Here is a 9,510-nt window from a genome sequence, read left to right as displayed (position 1 = left end):
TTCTTAAATAACTTCTTATTTTTTATTATATATAAATATAATTTCAACATTGCAATAGTAATAAATGTGTAAATATTGTTGGAAAAAAAAATAAATAAAAATAACGATACTTGTAAAAATATATTTGTATCTGACATTTTAATACCATTATAATGTAATGAATTTATTTAAAAAATGTATGATTATGCTTTTATTTTACAGTGTTTATTATTTTTGTAAAACCACTTTGCAATACTTTGTTTTTATTTATATATTAAATATATATATATATATATATATATATATATATATATATATATATATATATATATATATATATATATATATATATATATATATATATATATATATATATATTCTGTTAACGAATCTTTATTATGTAATTGCGAATTTTTAATATTAAAGAACAAAAAATAAATTTAAAATAAAAAAATAATTAAAAATAAGATATTAGACAAAACGTTTATGAGATTTCATGCGTGATTTTTGGAAATGCCCGATGGTGAACTCGCAGCTCAAAAGTAAAAAAAAAAAAAAGAAAGAAAAAAAGTTAAACAATTTTAAAAATGTCAAACTATCAAAGTCGTTTTTCTCTGCAAGTTCATTTTTAAAACGCTTTCATTAATAAATTTTTAGAACTGCCAATAACGACGATATCGAGCTGATTTTTGTTTTAATTTGCAGCTTATTCTTAATAATTTGTTATAATTTGCAGCTTATTCTTAACTCTTTGTAACTCTATTGCTTTAATAACTCTAGATCTGATTTTGCACGAATTTATTTCATGTCTTACATACTATTGATATCTGACAATATCTAAAATGCCTGGGTTTTTCTATTCATTTTTTTAGGAGCCTATCAACAATAAAAACAAAAGGTTTGTGTTCTAAATTGGTTAATGGTTGTCAAAACTGCAACTGCACCACCGACTTCATTTTCATCAAAAAAAAAAATTATCATTCTAGTTTTTCTGTTGTCACTTGAAAATTCTCTCAAATTTATTTTTATCTAACGCATCTGTAAAAACTTAACTTTAATTGACTTTTATTAACCAAGGAGCCAAGGAGTTATCGTAGACTGGAGTGAGAACAAAGTAAAATACGTCATTTTTCAAGAAACAGTCTAAAGTAGTAAAATAATTTTCTATTCAACACTGCGTAATTATCATAATTAAAAGTTAACCAATCACATTCCACGTTTAACAAAAATTATCCAATGATATTGTTTCAAAACGTTATAAACGATTGCAAATAAAAAATCGAAGTTTAAAAAATTCGTAAGCAATGTTTAAAGTTGGTATATTGTTATTTTTTTGTTGTGCTATTGATCGACTAATAATAAATTTCTAGATTAGAATTTAACTAATAAATATCTAAATAAGAATTTGGTAGTATTTTTGCCGGATTTACAAAAAAAAGTTTTATATTTCTATATTTGCTTTTAAATCCGACAAAAATACTCCAACACAAAATAAAATGCGACAAAACTATATTTGCTTTTAAATCCGACAAAAATACTCCAACACAAAATAAAATGCGACAAAACTACTCCAATACAAAATAAAATCCTGGAGGGATTTAATAAGTTCCTGGCCGAAATAACAGTTTTAAAGAACGTAACTAACCTATAGCTAAACAAGCAAGCAAACAATAAGGTTAAAATAGTTAGTAGAGATTTAGGTAGAGAGTCTAAAACTTTGATACCTATAATTGAGGTAAGCAAGAAACAATTACTTCGCCTTAATCGTGATTTTTGTTTTAATTAACTTCTTGATTGACCGCATAGTTGTTAAAAACATATCCAACAAAACTTTTCTTTTACTAATCCATTTTGATTACAACTCTCAAAGCTTATTGATACGTTTTAAAATTTTCCATTTTTTTGCAAAAGCGCCATTTTGACTTGCTTCTGAAATAATTATACTACAAAGACTGTAATGCGATTTTAATTCATTTTCGGCTTTGTTCTCACTCCAGCTAAGCTATTATACCTCCTTGAATTAACTAAATGAAGTTTTTTTAGAACGGCTAAACAATAAATAAATAGCCTCAAAACTTTGCAATATTTCATTTTTTTGTTCCAAGATCAGAGAAGAACCGTAGGATCATTTATTTGAAAGATAATAAATGCGTTAGTTAAAAAAAAGTTTTAACCCGAACTTTATGCACAAAGAAACTTAAAGATATTTTATTAAGCTGTATTGAGGTATTTAGTGTTATTTTTTAAATTTCTTTTAATTTCAATTTTTTTATTTTTCATAGGTTTCTAAAAAGGTTTTCTTCGTTTTTTTCTTAGGTTAATTTTCGTAAGCCAACTTGAGCATGTGTTTTATTAAACTTTTAAAAAGTTTTTTTATATATAAACATTTACGTAAATATCGTAAAGTGATCTTATAAGTTTTTATTACTTCTTTTTTAAACAAAAATTAATTTTGCTGAATTTTTTGTAATTTTCATCAATCTATTTAGAAGAGGAATTATACAAAAATTAAATGAAAAAATTGTGTCTTTATCATTACCATAGCTTAGCGCCTTATGATTACTCTTCTACTACAAATAAAACTTTATTGCGTTATGGTTACTCTTTAAGTAAAAATAAACTTTCTGCTTCGGAAGCTACGAATAATATATTGAATATGATTTGTTTCTATTGATGGTTGAAGCGGTTGATACTTGCATGATATTTAGTTATTTTTAGTGCCGTTGTAAATGCTTTTAATAGCAAAACAAATCCTGCTGTATTCAGTTATGCATTGGACGTTTTATAATTTATATCAAAAACTATTTTGGATTTAGTTTTCAATGCCCCAACCTTTTTTTTTAAAGATATTCTCTGAAAATGAATTCTATTATTTATTTTATTGAAAACGCATGTCATCAGTTTAATTATAAAAGTTTGTTATCAATTTGAACAACAATATTTTATTTATTATTTGTTTTATTATTTTGAATTATTTATTTACTTTGTTTTAACAAATAATACTAAAATTAAAATTGATTTTCTCTGAGAATATTTTTAAAAACTTTGTTTTAGCACTTTATCATATTTAGCATATTAGGTACTTTAAAATATTAAGATAAAGAAAAAAGTTCTTAAAACGTTTAACTTAAGTTGAAGAAGAGAAAGATTCTCAAAAGTTTTAACTTAACCTTTTGGACGTCTTTTGAACGTTCAAAAGACGTCTTTAAAGTCACGTGCTCACTGGTTAATATATTGTTAGCTTTAAAACTATGATATATATTTATCAATACGTCGTAACGACGCCGTTTGCTACAAAAATACGATATAAGTTTAATGTCAAAATACTATTGCAATGTTTAACGCTTAGTTATTCATTTTAATTTTAACTATTTATTTTGGTTTTAGTCATTCATTTTGATTTTAGTCATTTATTTTGATAATTAAAATTAAAAGTTCTTGTTATAAAACTTTTTTTTTTGCAAAAATAAGGCGCAAATACAGATATGATATCATTTATAGATACCATGGCCTACTATAAATACTATTTATAGTAGGCCATGTAGATACTCAATAGTCCATATTGCAACGGATATTGAAATAAATATTTTTTAAATTAAAAATATATTTTAAATTAAATGTCAATTTTATGATTAAACTTTACATCTGATTTTTATTAAAAGCCAATGGAAACGGAATAAAGAACGATGTAGAATGGGAAGTTATTAACGTCGAAAAATAAATGTGATAGTTTACAACTTTCAACATATTTAAGCAAATACAGCGAAAACATTATTTTAGTCAAATTTTTTAATTAATAAATTGAACTTAAAATCAATCAGTCCATTAAGTTCATCAATTGTAAACAACAACGACTCATTTCATCAAATACAATATCAATAGATACAGTTCAGAATTAGAATACTTTTTATACTTTTATTTCATTACAAAAAATTCCAACAAAGCTACAAGCAGCCACTAAATTTTAATTAACAGAAAACGAACTGGAAACCTAAAGTGCTAGGAAGTGATTGACGAAAGACTTAAACTTTAAATTGTCAAGAACATTTATGCGGGGAGAGAATGCCAAAAGACCAATGTTTGCAGAAAACAAAGAGCTGTTTTAATGAGAGGTTAGTAATGAATGATCTATGAAAAAGTAGAAGGGTCAGTAAGAGTATTACCATTCATCAATATTATTAAACTACTTGCACTAATCTTTAGCAGTAATGAACTGATTTTGTTTGGGTTAAAATTCACAATAGAAGATTGATATCCATATTTTGAGTAGATGCAGTAATTTTTGATGGCTGAGAACTGCAAACATTTATATATTCATATTTATGTGAAATTATGGTGTATGGATACAAAAAAGCACTAAATTATGTGCTTTAATTCCCTAAACGTGAGAGTAACAAGTTGACAAAGAATTTTTTTTTTTTACGATTCTTCACTAAGTCTAAATTCATAGATATATTTCAAATTTCATACAATGACCTTTTAGCGTTCAAAAACTATGACCATATAAAATTTGTGCATCAATTTTGAATTGTACGTATTTTTCCGTGGTTGCATAACTATTTTATGTTTATTAATTGTTAGAATTTAAGGGAACGCAATTTTTAAACGCTCTCTTTAAATTTTTGCTTTAAACTTTCTAAAACTATGACTAAAGGCTTAACACGACAAAAAAATATATCTATTATAAACTAAAAACAAAAATTAATCATAAAACCTTTTTAATGCCTTTGAGTATATATTTTTCAAAAACTTAAGTTTGCTTTATGTCATGCTTAGCTTCCGTGCAATTTTCTTACGCAATAAAAAATAACAAAGAAAAATGAAAAAATCTGACTAATAAGAGCCGGCTTGAAAAGAATCGGCTGATCCAAATTAAATATAAAGAGCTAACAACCAAAACATGAAATGTCACGTGATATGGAACTGAGACAAATAAACTATTATGATTATAGCAATTTTTATAAATTTTGATGAAATGTATAAAAGTTAAAAGGTTTGAACTAATAGGACAATATGTTTTGAATTAGAAACATGATACAATTTTGCATTTAAAATGTACCTTGTCATATTTCTAAGGATACCTTCAAGTTTTAGATTATTTGGTGCTATATTTAAACTGAAAAAGCAACATTAAAAAAAATAGAACTTTAATTTAGTCTCGCAATTAACTCAACTTAAAATTTTATATAGTTTACTTCATTCAGTTTTCTTCAATCGCATTCCTTCTGATTATCGTTAACACTTTTCATAGAAGTAGCAATGGTTGGAGTTTTGAAAAGATGAGGATTGTCATCTAGCATTATTTTACAAGCTTATTAAAAACAGATTGATTCTTCTTTCCTTAAGATCACTATCTTGTGTTTTCTGCTTAAAGGCAAAGTTTGTGGTTGCATTCTCTTTAATGTATTAATGGTGAATGACTTTTCGCTTAAGGTGGTACCACAGGAAAAAAAAACAGATTTTTGAAGAAAAAATCAAAATTTATTTTTTAATGTTAATTGGTGCAAAATTTAATGCTCCTTTAAATAATATATAGGTTTCAGGTGTTTTTATGTCCTAAAATAGTGTAAGATTTTATTACTAGGCGGTATGAAGATTTAGTCCATAGAAACAACTTAGCAACGGGTATTACTCCATATATCTTGCTTTTTATTGCTAAAAATGGATAGAAATTTAACTGAATTGAATGTCATATAATATACTTTGCATTTTCGATCTAAAATTCTTTACTTAAAACAACAAACTTATGTAAAAACCTCTACAATGGAGCTTAAAAAACTGTCTACTGGGTAATAAAAACTGTGTACTGGTTTTACTCAAATAAAGAGTTTTACTTAATGTTATTCGCTGTTTATACTTTATAGTGTTATAATACTACTGAACAACTGAAAGTAAATTAACTATGAGTACAAAAATATCTAGCAAGCAAAATTTTATTAGACATCACAAAAGAAAGCGGAATGGCGTTACTCCAAGGAAATGTGCCACAAAAACTAAAATAAAGAACCGACTTAGTGAACCTACCTGTTCCAGTAGCAGGAAACTCAATGGCAATATAAATATTAATGAGAGTTTTTTTGGATAGAACTTGTGATAATGATTATTATTTTTTATTCAACTTTAATATTTTAAAAGAGATTATATCATCTCCAGCTTGTTAAATATGTCATAACCAATTAGACATTGTTGATTAACTTGACAGTTGTATGGGATTTTGCCATGCATTGAAACTCTTTTGTTACAGCTGCAAATGGAGTAAAGACTTTTACACCTCAAGTACAATTTCTCAAATAAAGATGCAGGGACGCAATATGTTTAAATCAAACATTCGTAGTGTTATAAGTTTTCGAGAAATCGGTCGTGGTTTTAGTGCTTTGGAGACATTTGCAAGATGTATGAACATGCATTGTTTAAGTGTAAATGGATTTTTGGGTATACAAAACAAAGTAAGCAATGCTTATGAAAGTGCAGCATTTGACAGTATGAAAAAAGCGTCTGATGAGAAGCAAAATAGGGTACCAGGAAAACCAACGCATAAGCGAGTAACAATTGATGGTACTTGGCAAAAGCGCGGGCACAGCTCTCTTAATGGAGTTGTTACAGCAGTAATAGATGATAAATGTGTTGACGTGCAAATCTTTTCCAAACATTGTAAAAGTTGCCAAGTTTGGGAAAAGAGAAAAGGAACTTCTGCATATGAAACATGGTTTGAAAATCATCAATGTTACATAAATCATCAAAATTCATCAGGATCTATGGAGTCTGCCAGTGCCTTTGAGATCTTTCGTAGATCAATAAGTGAACGCAATTTAATATACCATGAATACCTGGGTGATGGAGATACAAGTTCCTTCAAAAATGTTGTTCTTAACAATCCCTATAAAGACTTTAACATAGTGCCAATCAAACTTGAATGTGTAGGGCATGTACAGAAACGTTTAGGCAATAGGTTACGTAACATAGTGAAATCATACAAGGGTACAAAAATGCCTCTGGCTGGAAAGGGCAGACTAACTGATAAAAGAATTAATATCATGCAAAATTATTATGGCATGGCAATAAGGAAAAATAAAGGAGCACTTTATGCTATGAAAAAAGCTGTGTTTTCCATACTTTTCTATTTTACGGATTTTGAAGACCCAAGTTACCGCCATCAGTTTTGTCCAAAAACACCAGATACTTGGTGTAAATGGCATCAAGATCAAATTAATAAGACTAATAAGTATAAACTTACTGCTAGTATGCCTATGTGGATCCATCACATTGTTCTTCCAATTTTTAGAGAGTTACAATCTGATCAACTTCTTAATAAATGTTTATATGGAGAAACTCAGAACGCAAATGAGTCTCTAAATTCAATTATTTGGACAAAGATCCCCAAAAATGTTTTTTTAGCAGAAAAACACTGGAAATGGGAGTTTATTCTGCTGTTTTACAATTTAATGAAGGTTGTAATGGTATTACTAATGTTTTCAAAGCATTTAGCTTACTTGGAAAATTTACCCTGAAAAAATTAGTTAAACAAGATGTTAGTCGTGCAAGAAGAATGTTGCGGAAAGATTTGATTGAAATAAAAAATCAACGAAAGAGATTTAGAGGAACAAATGAATTCTTATATACCTGGTGAATTTATCTAAGATTATTAAGTGTTTTATTTTTTAAACTTAGTTTTGTCTTCGCCTTTAATTTTTCTAGAGTTATGATTTTTGTGAAAACTTTAAATTTTAAAACATGATATCTCGTCTAATAATATTGCTTCAGAGTTGAAATTTTCACCAATGATGCATTACATATTAAAAAATCATTTAACAGATAGGTTTTTTATGTCTTCTACTTTTTCCTATAAAAAGAATTAAAAAATAAAAAGCACTAAATTTTTCTAAATATTTATAAAAAATTCATTAAAATTTGAAGAAACCTTTTAGGCAAAAAATTAAACGGTTAAATGGAGCAAATCTATCATCAGAATAAGTGTGCAAAGTTTCAACTTCATTTGAAAAATTTCGCTTTTTAGCCCATATTTTAGGGTAAATTTCCGCCATTATGAATAGTTACCTAATATTTCAATTTTTTTTTTAATTGGAAAAAACATAAGTATATAATAAATCATAATGAAAATGAGTTTTATCTTAGAATCTGGATTTTAGTTTTTTTCCCGCGGTACCACCTTAAGCATAGGTATCGTTCATTGCTTTCATAAACAATTTTCTCCATGGCTTTAACTTTAACTAAATGTTTATCATTAACCTTGCTGGCTGAAGAAAATCTTTTTTTATATTAATTATGATTCTTATACTCGTATAGAATTGTTTCGCATTTTAAAATTTTTTTGTCTTTGAGCAGTAGTAGGCTTATTTTGCAACAATTTTTAAAAAAAATGTTTTACGAGTTTGCATAAAGTACATAATAGAACGTGTTACGATATTACTTTAATTTAAGTTTAATTAAAAATGGTGTGTAATTTTAAGTCATTATTCAAAAAGAAAATGTAACAAATCTGATTATATTTTTTTACTTCTCATTGGTTTGTTTGTTAGACAAGGGTTTAAACTTTGACTCTATTCTCTTTATATCAGCTATACGAAAGTTATATAAAGTAATCCTCCTGAGCAAGTTTTTACGCACTACTTGCTCTCAAAAAGTATTCAAGACCTAAGTCTTGAATACTTAATATTTTTAAGAGCAAGTTCAGTGATGCGTATCATACGACTACCACTATTCAATTCAGTTGTACTTTGACCTTACCTTTATCCAAACGCATTTTGTTTTCACTTAGAATAAACTAGGTTTCAAACTAAGCTATGTTTAAACTTGGTTTTACCGTTTTTTAAATTCTACAATAAAAAAATAAAAAAAATTAGTTAATCTTAATTTTTTTTGTGACAAATCAGGTAATGATTGTTAGCTCCTCATATTTTTAGTTTAATAAAAGTTTATTATGTGAATGCAATTTAATAAAGGGTGTTCAAGTTTTGATTAACTTTTTAATTTTTTAATAACACAAATTTAATAAGCAGATATTTTTATTGAATATTAAAGTAGACGCAAGGCAGTTAACAACGGAAAAAAATGTCACATAAGTGACCACCAAATGCAGCTCTTCAGGCCTCCAATTTTTTAGTAAAATTTTCAAACATATGATGACATAATTATAGTTCAATTTGAGTAGTTTGTTTGATTATATTTTCTTTCAGATGTTGAATGGTTTGAGGATTATTAGTGTAAACTTTACTTTTTAAAAATTCCCACAAAAAGAAATCTAATGGTGTTAGATAACATGGACTTGGTGGCCAGTTAACAGTTCCTTTTCGATAAATTATTCGATCACCAAATTTCTCTTTTAAAAGATTGATTGTTTCTTTTGCTGTACAAAATGTTGCAACGTCCTGTCAAAGCCACATATTCTGTACATCAATATGCTTCAATTGATCAAATAAAAAATTACTAATCATTGTTAGATAACATGCACTATTCACAGTAACAGTGTGTCCATTTTTATTTTCAAAGAAATATGGACCAATCAATCCACCA

The sequence above is a fragment of the Hydra vulgaris genome, chromosome 03 (assembly GCF_038396675.1).
Source record: "Hydra vulgaris chromosome 03, alternate assembly HydraT2T_AEP".
In the NCBI taxonomy this organism is placed as follows: domain Eukaryota; kingdom Metazoa; phylum Cnidaria; class Hydrozoa; order Anthoathecata; family Hydridae; genus Hydra; species Hydra vulgaris.
The sequence above is the reverse complement of the archived record's forward strand: the minus strand, read 5'-3'. Positions refer to the sequence as shown.